The sequence below is a fragment of the Balaenoptera ricei genome, chromosome 16 (genome assembly GCF_028023285.1).
Source record: "Balaenoptera ricei isolate mBalRic1 chromosome 16, mBalRic1.hap2, whole genome shotgun sequence".
Classification (NCBI taxonomy): domain Eukaryota; kingdom Metazoa; phylum Chordata; class Mammalia; order Artiodactyla; family Balaenopteridae; genus Balaenoptera; species Balaenoptera ricei.
The window spans coordinates 70,039,565-70,065,817 of NC_082654.1; positions in this window are offsets into that span (position 1 = coordinate 70,039,565).

Genomic DNA, 26,253 nt, shown 5'->3' on the forward strand with positions numbered 1-26,253 from the left:
GTATTACTTTAAAGGGTCTGCGTTAGCTCACCCAACCTCACCAAACCTCTCAGCCCCAAGAGTGTCCACCCTTATGTCTCAATCAGCTGTGGGTCTAGATATGGTCAATCCAGGTGGCATCGCAGCCCCTGAACGAATTTTGTAAGCATTTCTCTCTCTTTCACTGTCTTTGTTTCACGGGTGTTTAAAAGTAATTGATTTTTAGAATGGGGTTTAGCTGCTTTGCACTGCTGTGTTTATGCCGCTTTACACCCACTTGACTCACTTACAGAGAGATATCAATACATAGGTTTTAAGATTCTTACTAGTCAGATATATTCTTGGGCGGTGAATAGGGTGTGTTGAGTCCAGTTCACTGAACAAGGAGTAGGTCTTCTCTATTACATATTGGGTTTATGGAACGGTATCTGAGCTAATTTGAAACCCTTGTTTTATGCATCACCCCAACTCACCTTTCCCGTTAAGCAGCCATAGTGTGTTTTCTAAATGTGTGACTCTGTTCTGTTTTGTAATTCAGTTCAAGGGTAGCGGTTTTTACATTCCCTCTATAAGTGATATCTTATGATAAGTGTCTTTCTGTGTGACTTATTTCACTTAGAATCGTCGTACCTAAATCCACTCATCATGCTGCTCCTAGCCTTATGACGTTGATTTCATGGCTGAGTGATATTCCATTGTACATGAGGACCACAACTTCTTTATCCATTCTTCTCTTTCCTGGGATATTTCAGGTGTAACGAAGTGGAGCTTCTTGTCAACAGAGCAGCCATAAATTTTGGGGTGCCTGTGTCTTGCTGATTTTTAGTTTTCCCAATGTATACGCCCATGAGTGGAAGTGCCCTATGCTCTCTAAGCTGAGTTTTTTAGATGTTTCAGGACACACCGTACACTTCTCCAGAGTGGCTGTTGGCAATTTACAGCCCGCCCATCAGCGTGGCAAGGCTCCCATTTCTCCATGGCCTGTCCTGCATTTCTGGTTTTGACACTTTATTCAGCATGGCCCTTTTGACCGATGGGAAGAGAGACTTCTTTGTAGCGCTGATTTGCCTTTCCAGGTTGCTTGGTTGGCCAAAAAGGGCGTATGCGTTTTTTCCTGAATATATTCAGGAAAAAACGCATACGCCCTTTTTGGCCAAGGGCATCATTGTCGAGGTTTTGCCGCTTTTCCTGTGCTTTAAAGACGATTCGAATCTACCTCCTGAAATCTGTTTCCTGCAATTCTGCCTTGCTTTCAAATCCTCTTCGTTGCCTTCCCTCCATATATTTGTGGACGAGAGTTATCATTTCTAACTCTGCAGGTTTGTGAATTGCAGTGCCCCTGAGCTCCATTTTTCAACTCGCTTTCTTGGGAGCTGGCCGCAAAAGCGCAGGATTGCTTCAGGCCCTATTCTGGCTCCGGGCGGCAGGCTGAGCCTGTGGTTGATTCTTCTTCCTGATGGGAAAATAGAGTGGCCTTTGCCTGTCCCAACACCTAGAGCTAGTCTCTCATTGGTTCCCCCTCTTCCCGTTCATCCTCAGGACAAATTGCAACCTGTACGGAACAGGAGGTTAAAGGTGCTGATTCTCCAAGGAGGGAGATTGCTAGTAAAGCGGCTGGAATGGCGAACCGGAGCACAAGGAGATGAGAAATGAGGTGCGTTTTAGAAACCTTTCCCGGTCACACGGTGTACCATCTTCTGGGTTTCTCATGCATGTTTTCGATGTAGGAAGATGCCCTTGAACCTGGAGATTTGGGACCCATGGGATGGGTACCACGCCGTATTACTTTAAAGCGTCTGCGTTAGCTCACCCAACCTCACCAAACCTCTCAGCCCCAAGAGTGTCCACCCTTATGTCTCAATCAGCTGTGGGTCTAGATATGGTCAATCCAGGTGGCATCGCAGCCCCTGAACGAATTTTGTAAGAATTTCTCTGTCTTTCACTGTCTTTGTTTCACGGGTTTTTAAAAGTAATTGATTTTTATAATGGGGTTTAGCTGCTTTGCACTGCTGTGTTTATGCCGCTTTACACCCACTTGACTCACTTACAGAGAGATATCAATACATAGGTTTTAAGATTCTTACTAGTCAGATATATTCTTGGACGGTGAATAGGGTGTGTTGAGTCCAGTTCACTGAGCAAGGAGTAGGTCTTCTCTATTACATATTGGGTTTATGGAACGGTATCTGAGCTAATTTGAAACCCTTGTTTTATGCATCACCCCACCTCACCTTTCCCGTTAAGCAGCCATAGTGTGTTTTCTAAATGTGTGACTCTGTTCTGTTTTGTAATTCAGTTCACGGGTAGCGGTTTTTACATTCCCTCTATAAGTGATATCTTATGATAAGTGTCTTTTTCTGTGTGATTTATTTCACTTAGAATCGTCGTACCTAAATCCACTCATCATGCTGCTCCTAGCCTTATGACGTTGATTTCATGGCTGAGTGATATTCCATTGTACATAAGGACCACAACTTCTTTATCCATTCTTCTCTTTCCTGGGATGTTTAAGGTGTAACGAAGTGGAGGTTCTTGTCAACAGAGCAGCCCTAAACTTTGGGGTGCCTGTGTCTTGCTGATTTTTAGTTTTCCCAATGTATACGCCCATGAGTGGAAGTGCCCTATGCTCTCTAAGCTGAGTTTTTTAGATGTTTCAGGACACACCGTACACTTCTCCAGAGTGGCTGTTGGCAATTTACAGCCCGCCCATTAGTGTGACAAGGCTCCCATTTCTCCATGGCCTGTCCTGCATTTCTGGTTTTGACACTTTATTCAGCATGGTCCTTTTGACCGATGGGAAGCGAGACTTCTTTGTAGCGCTGATTTGCCTTTCCAGGTTGCTTGGTTGGCCAAAAACGGCGTATGCGTTTTTTCCTGAATATATTCAGGAAAAGACGCATACGCCCTTTTTTGCCAAGGGCATCATTGTCGAGGTTTTGCCGCTTTTCCTGTGCTTTAAAGGCGATTCGAATCTACCTCCTGAAATCTGTTTCCTGCAATTCTGCCTTGCTTTCAAATCCTCTTCGTTGCCTTCCCTCCATATATTTGTGGACGAGAGTTATCATTTCTAACTCTGCAGGTTTGTGAATTGCAGTGCCCCTGAGCTCCATTTTTCAACTCGCTTTCTTGGGAGCTGGCCGCCAAATCGCAGGATTGCTTCAGGACCTATTCTGGCTCTGGGCGGCAGGCTGAGCCTGTGGTTAATTCTTCTTCCTGATGGGAAAATAGAGTGACCTGTGCCTGTCCCAAAACCTAGAGCTAGTCTCTCATTGGTTCCCCCTCTTCCCGTTCATCCTCAGGACAAATTGCAACCTGTACGGAACAGGAGGTTAAAGGTGCTGATTCTCCAAGGAGGGAGATTGCTAGTAAAGCGGCTGGAATGGCGAACCGGAGCACAAGGAGATGAGAAATGAGGTGCGTTTTAGAAACCTTTCCCGGTCACACGGTGTACCATCTTCTGGGTTTCTCATGCATGTTTTCGATGTAGGAAGATGCCCTTGAACCTGGAGATTTGGGACCCATGGGATGGGTACCACGCCGTATTACTTTAAAGCGTCTGCGTTAGCTCACCCAACCTCACCAAACCTCTCAGCCCCAAGAGTGTCCACCCTTATGTCTCAATCAGCTGTGGGTCTAGATATGGTCAATCCAGGTGGCATCGCAGCCCCTGAACGAATTTTGTAAGAATTTCTCTGTCTTTCACTGTCTTTGTTTCACGGGTTTTTAAAAGTAATTGATTTTTATAATGGGGTTTAGCTGCTTTGCACTGCTGTGTTTATGCCGCTTTACACCCACTTGACTCACTTACAGAGAGATATCAATACATAGGTTTTAAGATTCTTACTAGTCAGATATATTCTTGGACGGTGAATAGGGTGTGTTGAGTCCAGTTCACTGAGCAAGGAGTAGGTCTTCTCTATTACATATTGGGTTTATGGAACGGTATCTGAGCTAATTTGAAACCCTTGTTTTATGCATCACCCCACCTCACCTTTCCCGTTAAGCAGCCATAGTGTGTTTTCTAAATGTGTGACTCTGTTCTGTTTTGTAATTCAGTTCACGGGTAGCGGTTTTTACATTCCCTCTATAAGTGATATCTTATGATAAGTGTCTTTTTCTGTGTGATTTATTTCACTTAGAATCGTCGTACCTAAATCCACTCATCATGCTGCTCCTAGCCTTATGACGTTGATTTCATGGCTGAGTGATATTCCATTGTACATAAGGACCACAACTTCTTTATCCATTCTTCTCTTTCCTGGGATGTTTAAGGTGTAACGAAGTGGAGGTTCTTGTCAACAGAGCAGCCCTAAACTTTGGGGTGCCTGTGTCTTGCTGATTTTTAGTTTTCCCAATGTATACGCCCATGAGTGGAAGTGCCCTATGCTCTCTAAGCTGAGTTTTTTAGATGTTTCAGGACACACCGTACACTTCTCCAGAGTGGCTGTTGGCAATTTACAGCCCGCCCATTAGTGTGACAAGGCTCCCATTTCTCCATGGCCTGTCCTGCATTTCTGGTTTTGACACTTTATTCAGCATGGTCCTTTTGACCGATGGGAAGCGAGACTTCTTTGTAGCGCTGATTTGCCTTTCCAGGTTCCTTGGTTGGCCAAAAACGGCGTATGCGTTTTTTCCTGAATATATTCAGGAAAAGACGCATACGCCCTTTTTTGCCAAGGGCATCATTGTCGAGGTTTTGCCGCTTTTCCTGTGCTTTAAAGGCGATTCGAATCTACCTCCTGAAATCTGTTTCCTGCAATTCTGCCTTGCTTTCAAATCCTCTTCGTTGCCTTCCCTCCATATATTTGTGGACGAGAGTTATCATTTCTAACTCTGCAGGTTTGTGAATTGCAGTGCCCCTGAGCTCCATTTTTCAACTCGCTTTCTTGGGAGCTGGCCGCCAAATCGCAGGATTGCTTCAGGACCTATTCTGGCTCTGGGCGGCAGGCTGAGCCTGTGGTTAATTCTTCTTCCTGATGGGAAAATAGAGTGACCTGTGCCTGTCCCAACACCTAGAGCTAGTCTCTCATTGGTTCCCCCTCTTCCCGTTCATCCTCAGGACAAATTGCAACCTGTACGGAACAGGAGGTTAAAGGTGCTGATTCTCCAAGGAGGGAGATTGCTAGTAAAGCGGCTGGAATGGCGAACCGGAGCACAAGGAGATGAGAAATGAGGTGCGTTTTAGAAACCTTTCCCGGTCACACGGTGTACCATCTTCTGGGTTTCTCATGCATGTTTTCGATGTAGGAAGATGCCCTTGAACCTGGAGATTTGGGACCCATGGGATGGGTACCACGCCGTATTACTTTACAGGGTCTGCGTTAGCTAACCCAACCTCACCAATCCTCTCAGCCCCAAGAGTGTCCACCCTTATGTCTCAATCAGCTGTGGGTCTAAATATGGTCAATCCAGGTGGCATCGCAGCCCCTGAACGAATTTTGTAAGAATTTCTCTTTCTTTCACTGTCTTTGTTTCACGGGTTTTTAAAAGTAATTGATTTTTAGAATGGGGTTTAGCTGCTTTGCACTGCTGTGTTTATGCCGCTTTACACCCACTTGACTCACTTACAGAGAGATATCAATACATAGGTTTTAAGATTCTTACTAGTCAGATATATTCTTGGGCGGTGAATAGGGGGTGTTGAGTCCAGTTCACTGAGCAAGGAGTAGGTCTTGTCTATTACATATTGGGTTTATGGAACGGTATCTGAGCTAATTTGAAACCCTTGTTTTATGCATCACCCCACCTCACCTTTCCCGTTAAGCAGCCATAGTGTGTTTTCTAAACGTGCGACTCTGTTCTGTTTTGTAATTCAGTTCAAGGGTAGCGGTTTTTACAGTCCCTCTATAAGTGATATCTTATGATAAGTGTCTTTTTCTGTGTGACTTATTTCACTTAGAATCGTCGTACCTAAATCCACTCATCATGCTGCTCCTAGCCTTATGACGTTGATTTCATGGCTGAGTGATATTCCATTGTACATAAGGACCACAACTTCTTTATCCAATCTTCTCTTTCCTGGGATATTTCAGGTGTAACGAAGTGGAGGTTCTTGTCAACAGAGCAGCCCTAAATTTTGGGGTGCCTGTGTCTTGCTGATTTTTAGTTTTCCCAATTTATACGCCCATGAGTGGAAGTGCCCTATGCTCTCTAAGCTGAGTTTTTTAGATGTTTCAGGACACACCGTACACTTCTCCAGAGTGGCTGTTGGCAATTTACAGCCCGCCCATCAGCGTAGCAAGGCTCCCATTTCTCCATGGCCTGTCCTGCATTTCTGGTTTTGACACTTTATTCAGCATGGCCCTTTTGACCGATGGGAAGTGAGACTTCTTTGTAGCGCTGATTTGCCTTTCCAGGTTGCTTGGTTGGCCAAAAAGGGCGTATGCGTTTTTTCCTGAATATATTCAGGAAAAAACGCATACGCCCTTTTTGGCCAAGGGCATCATTGTCGAGGTTTTGCCGCTTTTCCTGTGCTTTAAAGGCGATTCGAATCTACCTCCTGAAATCTGTTTCCTGCAATTCTGCCTTGCTTTCAAATTCTCTTCGTTGCCTTCCCTCCATATATTTGTGGACGAGAGTTATCATTTCTAACTCTGCAGGTTTGTGAATTGCAGTGCCCCTGAGCTCCATTTTTCAACTCGCTTTCTTGGGAGCTGGCCGCCAAATCGCAAGATTGCTTCAGGACCTATTCTGGCTCTGGGCGGCAGGCTGAGCCTGTGGTTAATTCTTCTTCCTGATGGGAAAATAGAGTGACCTGTGCCTGTCCCAACACCTAGAGCTAGTCTCTCATTGGTTCCCCCTCTTCCCGTTCATCCTCAGGACAAATTGCAACCTGTACGGAACAGGAGGTTAAAGGTGCTGATTCTCCAAGGAGGGAGATTGCTAGTAAAGCGGCTGGAATGGCGAACCGGAGCACAAGGAGATGAGAAATGAGGTGCGTTTTAGAAACCTTTCCCGGTCACACGGTGTACCATCTTCTGGGTTTCTCATGCATGTTTTCGATGTAGGAAGATGCCCTTGAACCTGGAGATTTGGGACCCATGGGATGGGTACCACGCCGTATTACTTTAAAGGGTCTGCGTTAGCTCACCCAACCTCACCAAACCTCTCAGCCCCAAGAGTGTCCACCCTTATGTCTCAATCAGCTGTGGGTCTAGATATGGTCAATCCAGGTGGCATCGCAGCCCCTGAACGAATTTTGTAAGCATTTCTCTCTCTTTCACTGTCTTTGTTTCACGGGTTTTTAAAAGTAATTGATTTTTATAATGGGGTTTAGCTGCTTTGCACTGCTGTGTTTATGCCGCTTTACACCCACTTGACTCACTTACAGAGAGATATCAATACATAGGTTTTAAGATTCTTACTAGTCAGATATATTCTTGGACGGTGAATAGGGTGTGTTGAGTCCAGTTCACTGAGCAAGGAGTAGGTCTTCTCTATTACATATTGGGTTTATGGAACGGTATCTGAGCTAATTTGAAACCCTTGTTTTATGCATCACCCCACCTCACCTTTCCCGTTAAGCAGCCATAGTGTGTTTTCTAAATGTGTGACTCTGTTCTGTTTTGTAATTCAGTTCACGGGTAGCGGTTTTTACATTCCCTCTATAAGTGATATCTTATGATAAGTGTCTTTTTCTGTGTGATTTATTTCACTTAGAATCGTCGTACCTAAATCCACTCATCATGCTGCTCCTAGCCTTATGACGTTGATTTCATGGCTGAGTGATATTCCATTGTACATAAGGACCACAACTTCTTTATCCATTCTTCTCTTTCCTGGGATGTTTAAGGTGTAACGAAGTGGAGGTTCTTGTCAACAGAGCAGCCCTAAACTTTGGGGTGCCTGTGTCTTGCTGATTTTTAGTTTTCCCAATGTATACGCCCATGAGTGGAAGTGCCCTATGCTCTCTAAGCTGAGTTTTTTAGATGTTTCAGGACACACCGTACACTTCTCCAGAGTGGCTGTTGGCAATTTACAGCCCGCCCATCAGTGTGACAAGGCTCCCATTTCTCCATGGCCTGTCCTGCATTTCTGGTTTTGACACTTTATTCAGCATGGCCCTTTTGACCGATGGGAAGCGAGACTTCTTTGTAGCGCTGATTTGCCTTTCCAGGTTGCTTGGTTGGCCAAAAAGGGCGTATGCGTTTTTTCCTGAATATATTCAGGAAAAGACGCATACGCCCTTTTTTGCCAAGGGCATCATTGTCGAGGTTTTGCCGCTTTTCCTGTGCTTTAAAGGCGATTCGAATCTACCTCCTGAAATCTGTTTCCTGCAATTCTGCCTTGCTTTCAAATCCTCTTCGTTGCCTTCCCTCCATATATTTGTGGACGAGAGTTATCATTTCTAACTCTGCAGGTTTGTGAATTGCAGTGCCCCTGAGCTCCATTTTTCAACTCGCTTTCTTGGGAGCTGGCCGCCAAATCGCAGGATTGCTTCAGGACCTATTCTGGCTCTGGGCGGCAGGCTGAGCCTGTGGTTAATTCTTCTTCCTGATGGGAAAATAGAGTGACCTGTGCCTGTCCCAACACCTAGAGCTAGTCTCTCATTGGTTCCCCCTCTTCCCGTTCATCCTCAGGACAAATTGCAACCTGTACGGAACAGGAGGTTAAAGGTGCTGATTCTCCAAGGAGGGAGATTGCTAGTAAAGCGGCTGGAATGGCGAACCGGAGCACAAGGAGATGAGAAATGAGGTGCGTTTTAGAAACCTTTCCCGATCACACGGTGTACCATCTTCTGGGTTTCTCATGCATGTTTTCGATGTAGGAAGATGCCCTTGAACCTGGAGATTTGGGACCCATGGGATGGGTACCACGCCGTATTACTTTACAGGGTCTGCGTTAGCTAACCCAACCTCACCAATCCTCTCAGCCCCAAGAGTGTCCACCCTTATGTCTCAATCAGCTGTGGGTCTAAATATGGTCAATCCAGGTGGCATCGCAGCCCCTGAACGAATTTTGTAAGAATTTCTCTTTCTTTCACTGTCTTTGTTTCACGGGTTTTTAAAAGTAATTGATTTTTATAATGGGGTTTAGCTGCTTTGCACTGCTGTGTTTATGCCGCTTTACACCCACTTGACTCACTTACAGAGAGATATCAATACATAGGTTTTAAGATTCTTACTAGTCAGATATATTCTTGGGCGGTGAATAGGGGGTGTTGAGTCCAGTTCACTGAGCAAGGAGTAGGTCTTGTCTATTACATATTGGGTTTATGGAACGGTATCTGAGCTAATTTGAAACCCTTGTTTTATGCATCACCCCACCTCACCTTTCCCGTTAAGCAGCCATAGTGTGTTTTCTAAACGTGCGACTCTGTTCTGTTTTGTAATTCAGTTCAAGGGTAGCGGTTTTTACAGTCCCTCTATAAGTGATATCTTATGATAAGTGTCTTTTTCTGTGTGACTTATTTCACTTAGAATCGTCGTACCTAAATCCACTCATCATGCTGCTCCTAGCCTTATGACATTGATTTCATGGCTGAGTGATATTCCATTGTACATAAGGACCACAACTTCTTTATCCAATCTTCTCTTTCCTGGGATATTTCAGGTGTAACGAAGTGGAGGTTCTTGTCAACAGAGCAGCCCTAAATTTTGGGGTGCCTGTGTCTTGCTGATTTTTAGTTTTCCCAATTTATACGCCCATGAGTGGAAGTGCCCTATGCTCTCTAAGCTGAGTTTTTTAGATGTTTCAGGACACACCGTACACTTCTCCAGAGTGGCTGTTGGCAATTTACAGCCCGCCCATCAGCGTAGCAAGGCTCCCATTTCTCCATGGCCTGTCCTGCATTTCTGGTTTTGACACTTTATTCAGCATGGCCCTTTTGACCGATGGGAAGTGAGACTTCTTTGTAGCGCTGATTTGCCTTTCCAGGTTGCTTGGTTGGCCAAAAAGGGCGTATGCGTTTTTTCCTGAATATATTCAGGAAAAAACGCATACGCCCTTTTTGGCCAAGGGCATCATTGTCGAGGTTTTGCCGCTTTTCCTGTGCTTTAAAGGCGATTCGAATCTACCTCCTGAAATCTGTTTCCTGCAATTCTGCCTTGCTTTCAAATTCTCTTCGTTGCCTTCCCTCCATATATTTGTGGACGAGAGTTATCATTTCTAACTCTGCAGGTTTGTGAATTGCAGTGCCCCTGAGCTCCATTTTTCAACTCGCTTTCTTGGGAGCTGGCCGCCAAATCGCAAGATTGCTTCAGGACCTATTCTGGCTCTGGGCGGCAGGCTGAGCCTGTGGTTAATTCTTCTTCCTGATGGGAAAATAGAGTGACCTGTGCCTGTCCCAACACCTAGAGCTAGTCTCTCATTGGTTCCCCCTCTTCCCGTTCATCCTCAGGACAAATTGCAACCTGTACGGAACAGGAGGTTAAAGGTGCTGATTCTCCAAGGAGGGAGATTGCTAGTAAAGCGGCTGGAATGGCGAACCGGAGCACAAGGAGATGAGAAATGAGGTGCGTTTTAGAAACCTTTCCCGGTCACACGGTGTACCATCTTCTGGGTTTCTCATGCATGTTTTCGATGTAGGAAGATGCCCTTGAACCTGGAGATTTGGGACCCATGGGATGGGTACCACGCCGTATTACTTTAAAGGGTCTGCGTTAGCTCACCCAACCTCACCAAACCTCTCAGCCCCAAGAGTGTCCACCCTTATGTCTCAATCAGCTGTGGGTCTAGATATGGTCAATCCAGGTGGCATCGCAGCCCCTGAACGAATTTTGTAAGCATTTCTCTCTCTTTCACTGTCTTTGTTTCACGGGTTTTTAAAAGTAATTGATTTTTAGAATGGGGTTTAGCTGCTTTGCACTGCTGTGTTTATGCCGCTTTACACCCACTTGACTCACTTACAGAGAGATATCAATACATAGGTTTTAAGATTCTTACTAGTCAGATATATTCTTGGACGGTGAATAGGGTGTGTTGAGTCCAGTTCACTGAGCAAGGAGTAGGTCTTCTCTATTACATATTGGGTTTATGGAACGGTATCTGAGCTAATTTGAAACCCTTGTTTTATGCATCACCCCACCTCACCTTTCCCGTTAAGCAGCCATAGTGTGTTTTCTAAATGTGTGACTCTGTTCTGTTTTGTAATTCAGTTCACGGGTAGCGGTTTTTACATTCCCTCTATAAGTGATATCTTATGATAAGTGTCTTTTTCTGTGTGATTTATTTCACTTAGAATCGTCGTACCTAAATCCACTCATCATGCTGCTCCTAGCCTTATGACGTTGATTTCATGGCTGAGTGATATTCCATTGTACATAAGGACCACAACTTCTTTATCCATTCTTCTCTTTCCTGGGATGTTTAAGGTGTAACGAAGTGGAGGTTCTTGTCAACAGAGCAGCCCTAAACTTTGGGGTGCCTGTGTCTTGCTGATTTTTAGTTTTCCCAATGTATACGCCCATGAGTGGAAGTGCCCTATGCTCTCTAAGCTGAGTTTTTTAGATGTTTCAGGACACACCGTACACTTCTCCAGAGTGGCTGTTGGCAATTTACAGCCCGCCCATTAGTGTGACAAGGCTCCCATTTCTCCATGGCCTGTCCTGCATTTCTGGTTTTGACACTTTATTCAGCATGGTCCTTTTGACCGATGGGAAGCGAGACTTCTTTGTAGCGCTGATTTGCCTTTCCAGGTTGCTTGGTTGGCCAAAAACGGCGTATGCGTTTTTTCCTGAATATATTCAGGAAAAGACGCATACGCCCTTTTTTGCCAAGGGCATCATTGTCGAGGTTTTGCCGCTTTTCCTGTGCTTTAAAGGCGATTCGAATCTACCTCCTGAAATCTGTTTCCTGCAATTCTGCCTTGCTTTCAAATCCTCTTCGTTGCCTTCCCTCCATATATTTGTGGACGAGAGTTATCATTTCTAACTCTGCAGGTTTGTGAATTGCAGTGCCCCTGAGCTCCATTTTTCAACTCGCTTTCTTGGGAGCTGGCCGCCAAATCGCAGGATTGCTTCAGGACCTATTCTGGCTCTGGGCGGCAGGCTGAGCCTGTGGTTAATTCTTCTTCCTGATGGGAAAATAGAGTGACCTGTGCCTGTCCCAACACCTAGAGCTAGTCTCTCATTGGTTCCCCCTCTTCCCGTTCATCCTCAGGACAAATTGCAACCTGTACGGAACAGGAGGTTAAAGGTGCTGATTCTCCAAGGAGGGAGATTGCTAGTAAAGCGGCTGGAATGGCGAACCGGAGCACAAGGAGATGAGAAATGAGGTGCGTTTTAGAAACCTTTCCCGGTCACACGGTGTACCATCTTCTGGGTTTCTCATGCATGTTTTCGATGTAGGAAGATGCCCTTGAACCTGGAGATTTGGGACCCATGGGATGGGTACCACGCCGTATTACTTTAAAGGGTCTGCGTTAGCTCACCCAACCTCACCAAACCTCTCAGCCCCAAGAGTGTCCACCCTTATGTCTCAATCAGCTGTGGGTCTAGATATGGTCAATCCAGGTGGCATCGCAGCCCCTGAACGAATTTTGTAAGCATTTCTCTCTCTTTCACTGTCTTTGTTTCACGGGTGTTTAAAAGTAATTGATTTTTAGAATGGGGTTTAGCTGCTTTGCACTGCTGTGTTTATGCCGCTTTACACCCACTTGACTCACTTACAGAGAGATATCAATACATAGGTTTTAAGATTCTTACTAGTCAGATATATTCTTGGGCGGTGAATAGGGTGTGTTGAGTCCAGTTCACTGAACAAGGAGTAGGTCTTCTCTATTACATATTGGGTTTATGGAACGGTATCTGAGCTAATTTGAAACCCTTGTTTTATGCATCACCCCAACTCACCTTTCCCGTTAAGCAGCCATAGTGTGTTTTCTAAATGTGTGACTCTGTTCTGTTTTGTAATTCAGTTCAAGGGTAGCGGTTTTTACATTCCCTCTATAAGTGATATCTTATGATAAGTGTCTTTCTGTGTGACTTATTTCACTTAGAATCGTCGTACCTAAATCCACTCATCATGCTGCTCCTAGCCTTATGACGTTGATTTCATGGCTGAGTGATATTCCATTGTACATGAGGACCACAACTTCTTTATCCATTCTTCTCTTTCCTGGGATATTTCAGGTGTAACGAAGTGGAGCTTCTTGTCAACAGAGCAGCCATAAATTTTGGGGTGCCTGTGTCTTGCTGATTTTTAGTTTTCCCAATGTATACGCCCATGAGTGGAAGTGCCCTATGCTCTCTAAGCTGAGTTTTTTAGATGTTTCAGGACACACCGTACACTTCTCCAGAGTGGCTGTTGGCAATTTACAGCCCGCCCATCAGCGTGGCAAGGCTCCCATTTCTCCATGGCCTGTCCTGCATTTCTGGTTTTGACACTTTATTCAGCATGGCCCTTTTGACCGATGGGAAGAGAGACTTCTTTGTAGCGCTGATTTGCCTTTCCAGGTTGCTTGGTTGGCCAAAAAGGGCGTATGCGTTTTTTCCTGAATATATTCAGGAAAAAACGCATACGCCCTTTTTGGCCAAGGGCATCATTGTCGAGGTTTTGCCGCTTTTCCTGTGCTTTAAAGACGATTCGAATCTACCTCCTGAAATCTGTTTCCTGCAATTCTGCCTTGCTTTCAAATCCTCTTCGTTGCCTTCCCTCCATATATTTGTGGACGAGAGTTATCATTTCTAACTCTGCAGGTTTGTGAATTGCAGTGCCCCTGAGCTCCATTTTTCAACTCGCTTTCTTGGGAGCTGGCCGCAAAAGCGCAGGATTGCTTCAGGCCCTATTCTGGCTCCGGGCGGCAGGCTGAGCCTGTGGTTGATTCTTCTTCCTGATGGGAAAATAGAGTGGCCTTTGCCTGTCCCAACACCTAGAGCTAGTCTCTCATTGGTTCCCCCTCTTCCCGTTCATCCTCAGGACAAATTGCAACCTGTACGGAACAGGAGGTTAAAGGTGCTGATTCTCCAAGGAGGGAGATTGCTAGTAAAGCGGCTGGAATGGCGAACCGGAGCACAAGGAGATGAGAAATGAGGTGCGTTTTAGAAACCTTTCCCGGTCACACGGTGTACCATCTTCTGGGTTTCTCATGCATGTTTTCGATGTAGGAAGATGCCCTTGAACCTGGAGATTTGGGACCCATGGGATGGGTACCACGCCGTATTACTTTAAAGCGTCTGCGTTAGCTCACCCAACCTCACCAAACCTCTCAGCCCCAAGAGTGTCCACCCTTATGTCTCAATCAGCTGTGGGTCTAGATATGGTCAATCCAGGTGGCATCGCAGCCCCTGAACGAATTTTGTAAGAATTTCTCTGTCTTTCACTGTCTTTGTTTCACGGGTTTTTAAAAGTAATTGATTTTTATAATGGGGTTTAGCTGCTTTGCACTGCTGTGTTTATGCCGCTTTACACCCACTTGACTCACTTACAGAGAGATATCAATACATAGGTTTTAAGATTCTTACTAGTCAGATATATTCTTGGACGGTGAATAGGGTGTGTTGAGTCCAGTTCACTGAGCAAGGAGTAGGTCTTCTCTATTACATATTGGGTTTATGGAACGGTATCTGAGCTAATTTGAAACCCTTGTTTTATGCATCACCCCACCTCACCTTTCCCGTTAAGCAGCCATAGTGTGTTTTCTAAATGTGTGACTCTGTTCTGTTTTGTAATTCAGTTCACGGGTAGCGGTTTTTACATTCCCTCTATAAGTGATATCTTATGATAAGTGTCTTTTTCTGTGTGATTTATTTCACTTAGAATCGTCGTACCTAAATCCACTCATCATGCTGCTCCTAGCCTTATGACGTTGATTTCATGGCTGAGTGATATTCCATTGTACATAAGGACCACAACTTCTTTATCCATTCTTCTCTTTCCTGGGATGTTTAAGGTGTAACGAAGTGGAGGTTCTTGTCAACAGAGCAGCCCTAAACTTTGGGGTGCCTGTGTCTTGCTGATTTTTAGTTTTCCCAATGTATACGCCCATGAGTGGAAGTGCCCTATGCTCTCTAAGCTGAGTTTTTTAGATGTTTCAGGACACACCGTACACTTCTCCAGAGTGGCTGTTGGCAATTTACAGCCCGCCCATTAGTGTGACAAGGCTCCCATTTCTCCATGGCCTGTCCTGCATTTCTGGTTTTGACACTTTATTCAGCATGGTCCTTTTGACCGATGGGAAGCGAGACTTCTTTGTAGCGCTGATTTGCCTTTCCAGGTTCCTTGGTTGGCCAAAAACGGCGTATGCGTTTTTTCCTGAATATATTCAGGAAAAGACGCATACGCCCTTTTTTGCCAAGGGCATCATTGTCGAGGTTTTGCCGCTTTTCCTGTGCTTTAAAGGCGATTCGAATCTACCTCCTGAAATCTGTTTCCTGCAATTCTGCCTTGCTTTCAAATCCTCTTCGTTGCCTTCCCTCCATATATTTGTGGACGAGAGTTATCATTTCTAACTCTGCAGGTTTGTGAATTGCAGTGCCCCTGAGCTCCATTTTTCAACTCGCTTTCTTGGGAGCTGGCCGCCAAATCGCAGGATTGCTTCAGGACCTATTCTGGCTCTGGGCGGCAGGCTGAGCCTGTGGTTAATTCTTCTTCCTGATGGGAAAATAGAGTGACCTGTGCCTGTCCCAACACCTAGAGCTAGTCTCTCATTGGTTCCCCCTCTTCCCGTTCATCCTCAGGACAAATTGCAACCTGTACGGAACAGGAGGTTAAAGGTGCTGATTCTCCAAGGAGGGAGATTGCTAGTAAAGCGGCTGGAATGGCGAACCGGAGCACAAGGAGATGAGAAATGAGGTGCGTTTTAGAAACCTTTCCCGATCACACGGTGTACCATCTTCTGGGTTTCTCATGCATGTTTTCGATGTAGGAAGATGCCCTTGAACCTGGAGATTTGGGACCCATGGGATGGGTACCACGCCGTATTACTTTACAGGGTCTGCGTTAGCTAACCCAACCTCACCAATCCTCTCAGCCCCAAGAGTGTCCACCCTTATGTCTCAATCAGCTGTGGGTCTAAATATGGTCAATCCAGGTGGCATCGCAGCCCCTGAACGAATTTTGTAAGAATTTCTCTTTCTTTCACTGTCTTTGTTTCACGGGTTTTTAAAAGTAATTGATTTTTATAATGGGGTTTAGCTGCTTTGCACTGCTGTGTTTATGCCGCTTTACACCCACTTGACTCACTTACAGAGAGATATCAATACATAGGTTTTAAGATTCTTACTAGTCAGATATATTCTTGGGCGGTGAATAGGGGGCATTGAGTCCAGTTCACTGAGCAAGGAGTAGGTCTTGTCTATTACATATTGGGTTTATGGAACGGTATCTGAGCTAATTTGAAACCCTTGTTTTATGCATCACCCCACCTCACCTTTCCCGTTAAGCAGCCATAGTGTGTTTTCTAAACGTGCGACTCTGTTCTGTTTTGTAATTCAGTTCAAGGGTAGCGGTTTTTACAGTCCCTCTATAAGTGATATCTTATGATAAGTGTCTTTTTCTGTGTGACTTATTTCACTTAGAATCGTCGTACCTAAATCCACTCATCATGCTGCTCCTAGCCTTATGACATTGATTTCATGGCTGAGTGATATTCCATTGTACATAAGGACCACAACTTCTTTATCCAATCTTCTCTTTCCTGGGATATTTCAGGTGTAACGAAGTGGAGGTTCTTGTCAACAGAGCAGCCCTAAATTTTGGGGTGCCTGTGTCTTGCTGATTTTTAGTTTTCCCAATTTATACGCCCATGAGTGGAAGTGCCCTATGCTCTCTAAGCTGAGTTTTTTAGATGTTTCAGGACACACCGTACACTTCTCCAGAGTGGCTGTTGGCAATTTACAGCCCGCCCATCAGCGTAGCAAGGCTCCCATTTCTCCATGGCCTGTCCTGCATTTCTGGTTTTGACACTTTATTCAGCATGGCCCTTTTGACCGATGGGAAGTGAGACTTCTTTGTAGCGCTGATTTGCCTTTCCAGGTTGCTTGGTTGGCCAAAAAGGGCGTATGCGTTTTTTCCTGAATATATTCAGGAAAAAACGCATACGCCCTTTTTGGCCAAGGGCATCATTGTCGAGGTTTTGCCGCTTTTCCTGTGCTTTAAAGGCGATTCGAATCTACCTCCTGAAATCTGTTTCCTGCAATTCTGCCTTGCTTTCAAATTCTCTTCGTTGCCTTCCCTCCATATATTTGTGGACGAGAGTTATCATTTCTAACTCTGCAGGTTTGTGAATTGCAGTGCCCCTGAGCTCCATTTTTCAACTCGCTTTCTTGGGAGCTGGCCGCCAAATCGCAAGATTGCTTCAGGACCTATTCTGGCTCTGGGCGGCAGGCTGAGCCTGTGGTTAATTCTTCTTCCTGATGGGAAAATAGAGTGACCTGTGCCTGTCCCAACACCTAGAGCTAGTCTCTCATTGGTTCCCCCTCTTCCCGTTCATCCTCAGGACAAATTGCAACCTGTACGGAACAGGAGGTTAAAGGTGCTGATTCTCCAAGGAGGGAGATTGCTAGTAAAGCGGCTGGAATGGCGAACCGGAGCACAAGGAGATGAGAAATGAGGTGCGTTTTAGAAACCTTTCCCGGTCACACGGTGTACCATCTTCTGGGTTTCTCATGCATGTTTTCGATGTAGGAAGATGCCCTTGAACCTGGAGATTTGGGACCCATGGGATGGGTACCACGCCGTATTACTTTAAAGGGTCTGCGTTAGCTCACCCAACCTCACCAAACCTCTCAGCCCCAAGAGTGTCCACCCTTATGTCTCAATCAGCTGTGGGTCTAGATATGGTCAATCCAGGTGGCATCGCAGCCCCTGAACGAATTTTGTAAGAATTTCTCTGTCTTTCACTGTCTTTGTTTCACGGGTTTTTAAAAGTAATTGATTTTTAGAATGGGGTTTAGCTGCTTTGCACTGCTGTGTTTATGCCGCTTTACACCCACTTGACTCACTTACAGAGAGATATCAATACATAGGTTTTAAGATTCTTACTAGTCAGATATATTCTTGGACGGTGAATAGGGTGTGTTGAGTCCAGTTCACTGAGCAAGGAGTAGGTCTTCTCTATTACATATTGGGTTTATGGAACGGTATCTGAGCTAATTTGAAACCCTTGTTTTATGCATCACCCCACCTCACCTTTCCCGTTAAGCAGCCATAGTGTGTTTTCTAAATGTGTGACTCTGTTCTGTTTTGTAATTCAGTTCACGGGTAGCGGTTTTTACATTCCCTCTATAAGTGATATCTTATGATAAGTGTCTTTTTCTGTGTGATTTATTTCACTTAGAATCGTCGTACCTAAATCCACTCATCATGCTGCTCCTAGCCTTATGACGTTGATTTCATGGCTGAGTGATATTCCATTGTACATAAGGACCACAACTTCTTTATCCATTCTTCTCTTTCCTGGGATGTTTAAGGTGTAACGAAGTGGAGGTTCTTGTCAACAGAGCAGCCCTAAACTTTGGGGTGCCTGTGTCTTGCTGATTTTTAGTTTTCCCAATGTATACGCCCATGAGTGGAAGTGCCCTATGCTCTCTAAGCTGAGTTTTTTAGATGTTTCAGGACACACCGTACACTTCTCCAGAGTGGCTGTTGGCAATTTACAGCCCGCCCATCAGTGTGACAAGGCTCCCATTTCTCCATGGCCTGTCCTGCATTTCTGGTTTTGACACTTTATTCAGCATGGCCCTTTTGACCGATGGGAAGCGAGACTTCTTTGTAGCGCTGATTTGCCTTTCCAGGTTGCTTGGTTGGCCAAAAAGGGCGTATGCGTTTTTTCCTGAATATATTCAGGAAAAGACGCATACGCCCTTTTTTGCCAAGGGCATCATTGTCGAGGTTTTGCCGCTTTTCCTGTGCTTTAAAGGCGATTCGAATCTACCTCCTGAAATCTGTTTCCTGCAATTCTGCCTTGCTTTCAAATCCTCTTCGTTGCCTTCCCTCCATATATTTGTGGACGAGAGTTATCATTTCTAACTCTGCAGGTTTGTGAATTGCAGTGCCCCTGAGCTCCATTTTTCAACTCGCTTTCTTGGGAGCTGGCCGCCAAATCGCAGGATTGCTTCAGGACCTATTCTGGCTCTGGGCGGCAGGCTGAGCCTGTGGTTAATTCTTCTTCCTGATGGGAAAATAGAGTGACCTGTGCCTGTCCCAACACCTAGAGCTAGTCTCTCATTGGTTCCCCCTCTTCCCGTTCATCCTCAGGACAAATTGCAACCTGTACGGAACAGGAGGTTAAAGGTGCTGATTCTCCAAGGAGGGAGATTGCTAGTAAAGCGGCTGGAATGGCGAACCGGAGCACAAGGAGATGAGAAATGAGGTGCGTTTTAGAAACCTTTCCCGATCACACGGTGTACCATCTTCTGGGTTTCTCATGCATGTTTTCGATGTAGGAAGATGCCCTTGAACCTGGAGATTTGGGACCCATGGGATGGGTACCACGCCGTATTACTTTACAGGGTCTGCGTTAGCTAACCCAACCTCACCAATCCTCTCAGCCCCAAGAGTGTCCACCCTTATGTCTCAATCAGCTGTGGGTCTAAATATGGTCAATCCAGGTGGCATCGCAGCCCCTGAACGAATTTTGTAAGAATTTCTCTTTCTTTCACTGTCTTTGTTTCACGGGTTTTTAAAAGTAATTGATTTTTATAATGGGGTTTAGCTGCTTTGCACTGCTGTGTTTATGCCGCTTTACACCCACTTGACTCACTTACAGAGAGATATCAATACATAGGTTTTAAGATTCTTACTAGTCAGATATATTCTTGGGCGGTGAATAGGGGGTGTTGAGTCCAGTTCACTGAGCAAGGAGTAGGTCTTGTCTATTACATATTGGGTTTATGGAACGGTATCTGAGCTAATTTGAAACCCTTGTTTTATGCATCACCCCACCTCACCTTTCCCGTTAAGCAGCCATAGTGTGTTTTCTAAACGTGCGACTCTGTTCTGTTTTGTAATTCAGTTCAAGGGTAGCGGTTTTTACAGTCCCTCTATAAGTGATATCTTATGATAAGTGTCTTTTTCTGTGTGACTTATTTCACTTAGAATCGTCGTACCTAAATCCACTCATCATGCTGCTCCTAGCCTTATGACATTGATTTCATGGCTGAGTGATATTCCATTGTACATAAGGACCACAACTTCTTTATCCAATCTTCTCTTTCCTGGGATATTTCAGGTGTAACGAAGTGGAGGTTCTTGTCAACAGAGCAGCCCTAAATTTTGGGGTGCCTGTGTCTTGCTGATTTTTAGTTTTCCCAATTTATACGCCCATGAGTGGAAGTGCCCTATGCTCTCTAAGCTGAGTTTTTTAGATGTTTCAGGACACACCGTACACTTCTCCAGAGTGGCTGTTGGCAATTTACAGCCCGCCCATCAGCGTAGCAAGGCTCCCATTTCTCCATGGCCTGTCCTGCATTTCTGGTTTTGACACTTTATTCAGCATGGCCCTTTTGACCGATGGGAAGTGAGACTTCTTTGTAGCGCTGATTTGCCTTTCCAGGTTGCTTGGTTGGCCAAAAAGGGCGTATGCGTTTTTTCCTGAATATATTCAGGAAAAAACGCATACGCCCTTTTTGGCCAAGGGCATCATTGTCGAGGTTTTGCCGCTTTTCCTGTGCTTTAAAGGCGATTCGAATCTACCTCCTGAAATCTGTTTCCTGCAATTCTGCCTTGCTTTCAAATTCTCTTCGTTGCCTTCCCTCCATATATTTGTGGACGAGAGTTATCATTTCTAACTCTGCAGGTTTGTGAATTGCAGTGCCCCTGAGCTCCATTTTTCAACTCGCTTTCTTGGGAGCTGGCCGCCAAATCGCAAGATTGCTTCAGGACCTATTCTGGCTCTGGGCGGCAGGCTGAGCCTGTGGTTAATTCTTCTTCCTGATGGGAAAATAGAGTGACCTGTGCCTGTCCCAACACCTAGAGCTAGTCTCTCATTGGTTCCCCCTCTTCCCGTTCATCCTCAGGACAAATTGCAACCTGTACGGAACAGGAGGTTAAAGGTGCTGATTCTCCAAGGAGGGAGATTGCTAGTAAAGCGGCTGGAATGGCGAACCGGAGCACAAGGAGATGAGAAATGAGGTGCGTTTTAGAAACCTTTCCCGGTCACACGGTGTACCATCTTCTGGGTTTCTCATGCATGTTTTCGATGTAGGAAGATGCCCTTGAACCTGGAGATTTGGGACCCATGGGATGGGTACCACGCCGTATTACTTTAAAGGGTCTGCGTTAGCTCACCCAACCTCACCAAACCTCTCAGCCCCAAGAGTGTCCACCCTTATGTCTCAATCAGCTGTGGGTCTAGATATGGTCAATCCAGGTGGCATCGCAGCCCCTGAACGAATTTTGTAAGCATTTCTCTCTCTTTCACTGTCTTTGTTTCACGGGTTTTTAAAAGTAATTGATTTTTAGAATGGGGTTTAGCTGCTTTGCACTGCTGTGTTTATGCCGCTTTACACCCACTTGACTCACTTACAGAGAGATATCAATACATAGGTTTTAAGATTCTTACTAGTCAGATATATTCTTGGACGGTGAATAGGGTGTGTTGAGTCCAGTTCACTGAGCAAGGAGTAGGTCTTCTCTATTACATATTGGGTTTATGGAACGGTATCTGAGCTAATTTGAAACCCTTGTTTTATGCATCACCCCACCTCACCTTTCCCGTTAAGCAGCCATAGTGTGTTTTCTAAATGTGTGACTCTGTTCTGTTTTGTAATTCAGTTCACGGGTAGCGGTTTTTACATTCCCTCTATAAGTGATATCTTATGATAAGTGTCTTTTTCTGTGTGATTTATTTCACTTAGAATCGTCGTACCTAAATCCACTCATCATGCTGCTCCTAGCCTTATGACGTTGATTTCATGGCTGAGTGATATTCCATTGTACATAAGGACCACAACTTCTTTATCCATTCTTCTCTTTCCTGGGATGTTTAAGGTGTAACGAAGTGGAGGTTCTTGTCAACAGAGCAGCCCTAAACTTTGGGGTGCCTGTGTCTTGCTGATTTTTAGTTTTCCCAATGTATACGCCCATGAGTGGAAGTGCCCTATGCTCTCTAAGCTGAGTTTTTTAGATGTTTCAGGACACACCGTACACTTCTCCAGAGTGGCTGTTGGCAATTTACAGCCCGCCCATCAGTGTGACAAGGCTCCCATTTCTCCATGGCCTGTCCTGCATTTCTGGTTTTGACACTTTATTCAGCATGGCCCTTTTGACCGATGGGAAGCGAGACTTCTTTGTAGCGCTGATTTGCCTTTCCAGGTTGCTTGGTTGGCCAAAAAGGGCGTATGCGTTTTTTCCTGAATATATTCAGGAAAAGACGCATACGCCCTTTTTTGCCAAGGGCATCATTGTCGAGGTTTTGCCGCTTTTCCTGTGCTTTAAAGGCGATTCGAATCTACCTCCTGAAATCTGTTTCCTGCAATTCTGCCTTGCTTTCAAATCCTCTTCGTTGCCTTCCCTCCATATATTTGTGGACGAGAGTTATCATTTCTAACTCTGCAGGTTTGTGAATTGCAGTGCCCCTGAGCTCCATTTTTCAACTCGCTTTCTTGGGAGCTGGCCGCCAAATCGCAGGATTGCTTCAGGACCTATTCTGGCTCTGGGCGGCAGGCTGAGCCTGTGGTTAATTCTTCTTCCTGATGGGAAAATAGAGTGACCTGTGCCTGTCCCAACACCTAGAGCTAGTCTCTCATTGGTTCCCCCTCTTCCCGTTCATCCTCAGGACAAATTGCAACCTGTACGGAACAGGAGGTTAAAGGTGCTGATTCTCCAAGGAGGGAGATTGCTAGTAAAGCGGCTGGAATGGCGAACCGGAGCACAAGGAGATGAGAAATGAGGTGCGTTTTAGAAACCTTTCCCGGTCACACGGTGTACCATCTTCTGGGTTTCTCATGCATGTTTTCGATGTAGGAAGATGCCCTTGAACCTGGAGATTTGGGACCCATGGGATGGGTACCACGCCGTATTACTTTACAGGGTCTGCGTTAGCTAACCCAACCTCACCAATCCTCTCAGCCCCAAGAGTGTCCACCCTTATGTCTCAATCAGCTGTGGGTCTAAATATGGTCAATCCAGGTGGCATCGCAGCCCCTGAACGAATTTTGTAAGAATTTCTCTTTCTTTCACTGTCTTTGTTTCACGGGTTTTTAAAAGTAATTGATTTTTATAATGGGGTTTAGCTGCTTTGCACTGCTGTGTTTATGCCGCTTTACACCCACTTGACTCACTTACAGAGAGATATCAATACATAGGTTTTAAGATTCTTACTAGTCAGATATATTCTTGGGCGGTGAATAGGGGGTGTTGAGTCCAGTTCACTGAGCAAGGAGTAGGTCTTGTCTATTACATATTGGGTTTATGGAACGGTATCTGAGCTAATTTGAAACCCTTGTTTTATGCATCACCCCACCTCACCTTTCCCGTTAAGCAGCCATAGTGTGTTTTCTAAACGTGCGACTCTGTTCTGTTTTGTAATTCAGTTCAAGGGTAGCGGTTTTTACAGTCCCTCTATAAGTGATATCTTATGATAAGTGTCTTTTTCTGTGTGACTTATTTCACTTAGAATCGTCGTACCTAAATCCACTCATCATGCTGCTCCTAGCCTTATGACGTTGATTTCATGGCTGAGTGATATTCCATTGTACATAAGGACCACAACTTCTTTATCCAATCTTCTCTTTCCTGGGATATTTCAGGTGTAACGAAGTGGAGGTTCTTGTCAACAGAGCAGCCCTAAATTTTGGGGTGCCTGTGTCTTGCTGATTTTTAGTTTTCCCAATTTATACGCCCATGAGTGGAAGTGCCCTATGCTCTCTAAGCTGAGTTTTTTAGATGTTTCAGGACACACCGTACACTTCTCCAGAGTGGCTGTTGGCAATTTACAGCCCGCCCATCAGCGTAGCAAGGCTCCCATTTCTCCATGGCCTGTCCTGCATTTCTGGTTTTGACACTTTATTCAGCATGGCCCTTTTGACCGATGGGAAGTGAGACTTCTTTGTAGCGCTGATTTGCCTTTCCAGGTTGCTTGGTTGGCCAAAAAGGGCGTATGCGTTTTTTCCTGAATATATTCAGGAAAAAACGCATACGCCCTTTTTGGCCAAGGGCATCATTGTCGAGGTTTTGCCGCTTTTCCTGTGCTTTAAAGGCGATTCGAATCTACCTCCTGAAATCTGTTTCCTGCAATTCTGCCTTGCTTTCAAATTCTCTTCGTTGCCTTCCCTCCATATATTTGTGGACGAGAGTTATCATTTCTAACTCTGCAGGTTTGTGAATTGCAGTGCCCCTGAGCTCCATTTTTCAACTCGCTTTCTTGGGAGCTGGCCGCCAAATCGCAAGATTGCTTCAGGACCTATTCTGGCTCTGGGCGGCAGGCTGAGCCTGTGGTTAATTCTTCTTCCTGATGGGAAAATAGAGTGACCTGTGCCTGTCCCAACACCTAGAGCTAGTCTCTCATTGGTTCCCCCTCTTCCCGTTCATCCTCAGGACAAATTGCAACCTGTACGGAACAGGAGGTTAAAGGTGCTGATTCTCCAAGGAGGGAGATTGCTAGTAAAGCGGCTGGAATGGCGAACCGGAGCACAAGGAGATGAGAAATGAGGTGCGTTTTAGAAACCTTTCCCGGTCACACGGTGTACCATCTTCTGGGTTTCTCATGCATGTTTTCGATGTAGGAAGATGCCCTTGAACCTGGAGATTTGGGACCCATGGGATGGGTACCACGCCGTATTACTTTAAAGGGTCTGCGTTAGCTCACCCAACCTCACCAAACCTCTCAGCCCCAAGAGTGTCCACCCTTATGTCTCAATCAGCTGTGGGTCTAGATATGGTCAATCCAGGTGGCATCGCAGCCCCTGAACGAATTTTGTAAGCATTTCTCTCTCTTTCACTGTCTTTGTTTCACGGGTGTTTAAAAGTAATTGATTTTTAGAATGGGGTTTAGCTGCTTTGCACTGCTGTGTTTATGCCGCTTTACACCCACTTGACTCACTTACAGAGAGATATCAATACATAGGTTTTAAGATTCTTACTAGTCAGATATATTCTTGGGCGGTGAATAGGGTGTGTTGAGTCCAGTTCACTGAACAAGGAGTAGGTCTTCTCTATTACATATTGGGTTTATGGAACGGTATCTGAGCTAATTTGAAACCCTTGTTTTATGCATCACCCCAACTCACCTTTCCCGTTAAGCAGCCATAGTGTGTTTTCTAAATGTGTGACTCTGTTCTGTTTTGTAATTCAGTTCAAGGGTAGCGGTTTTTACATTCCCTCTATAAGTGATATCTTATGATAAGTGTCTTTCTGTGTGACTTATTTCACTTAGAATCGTCGTACCTAAATCCACTCATCATGCTGCTCCTAGCCTTATGACGTTGATTTCATGGCTGAGTGATATTCCATTGTACATGAGGACCACAACTTCTTTATCCATTCTTCTCTTTCCTGGGATATTTCAGGTGTAACGAAGTGGAGCTTCTTGTCAACAGAGCAGCCATAAATTTTGGGGTGCCTGTGTCTTGCTGATTTTTAGTTTTCCCAATGTATACGCCCATGAGTGGAAGTGCCCTATGCTCTCTAAGCTGAGTTTTTTAGATGTTTCAGGACACACCGTACACTTCTCCAGAGTGGCTGTTGGCAATTTACAGCCCGCCCATCAGCGTGGCAAGGCTCCCATTTCTCCATGGCCTGTCCTGCATTTCTGGTTTTGACACTTTATTCAGCATGGCCCTTTTGACCGATGGGAAGAGAGACTTCTTTGTAGCGCTGATTTGCCTTTCCAGGTTGCTTGGTTGGCCAAAAAGGGCGTATGCGTTTTTTCCTGAATATATTCAGGAAAAAACGCATACGCCCTTTTTGGCCAAGGGCATCATTGTCGAGGTTTTGCCGCTTTTCCTGTGCTTTAAAGACGATTCGAATCTACCTCCTGAAATCTGTTTCCTGCAATTCTGCCTTGCTTTCAAATCCTCTTCGTTGCCTTCCCTCCATATATTTGTGGACGAGAGTTATCATTTCTAACTCTGCAGGTTTGTGAATTGCAGTGCCCCTGAGCTCCATTTTTCAACTCGCTTTCTTGGGAGCTGGCCGCAAAAGCGCAGGATTGCTTCAGGCCCTATTCTGGCTCCGGGCGGCAGGCTGAGCCTGTGGTTGATTCTTCTTCCTGATGGGAAAATAGAGTGGCCTTTGCCTGTCCCAACACCTAGAGCTAGTCTCTCATTGGTTCCCCCTCTTCCCGTTCATCCTCAGGACAAATTGCAACCTGTACGGAACAGGAGGTTAAAGGTGCTGATTCTCCAAGGAGGGAGATTGCTAGTAAAGCGGCTGGAATGGCGAACCGGAGCACAA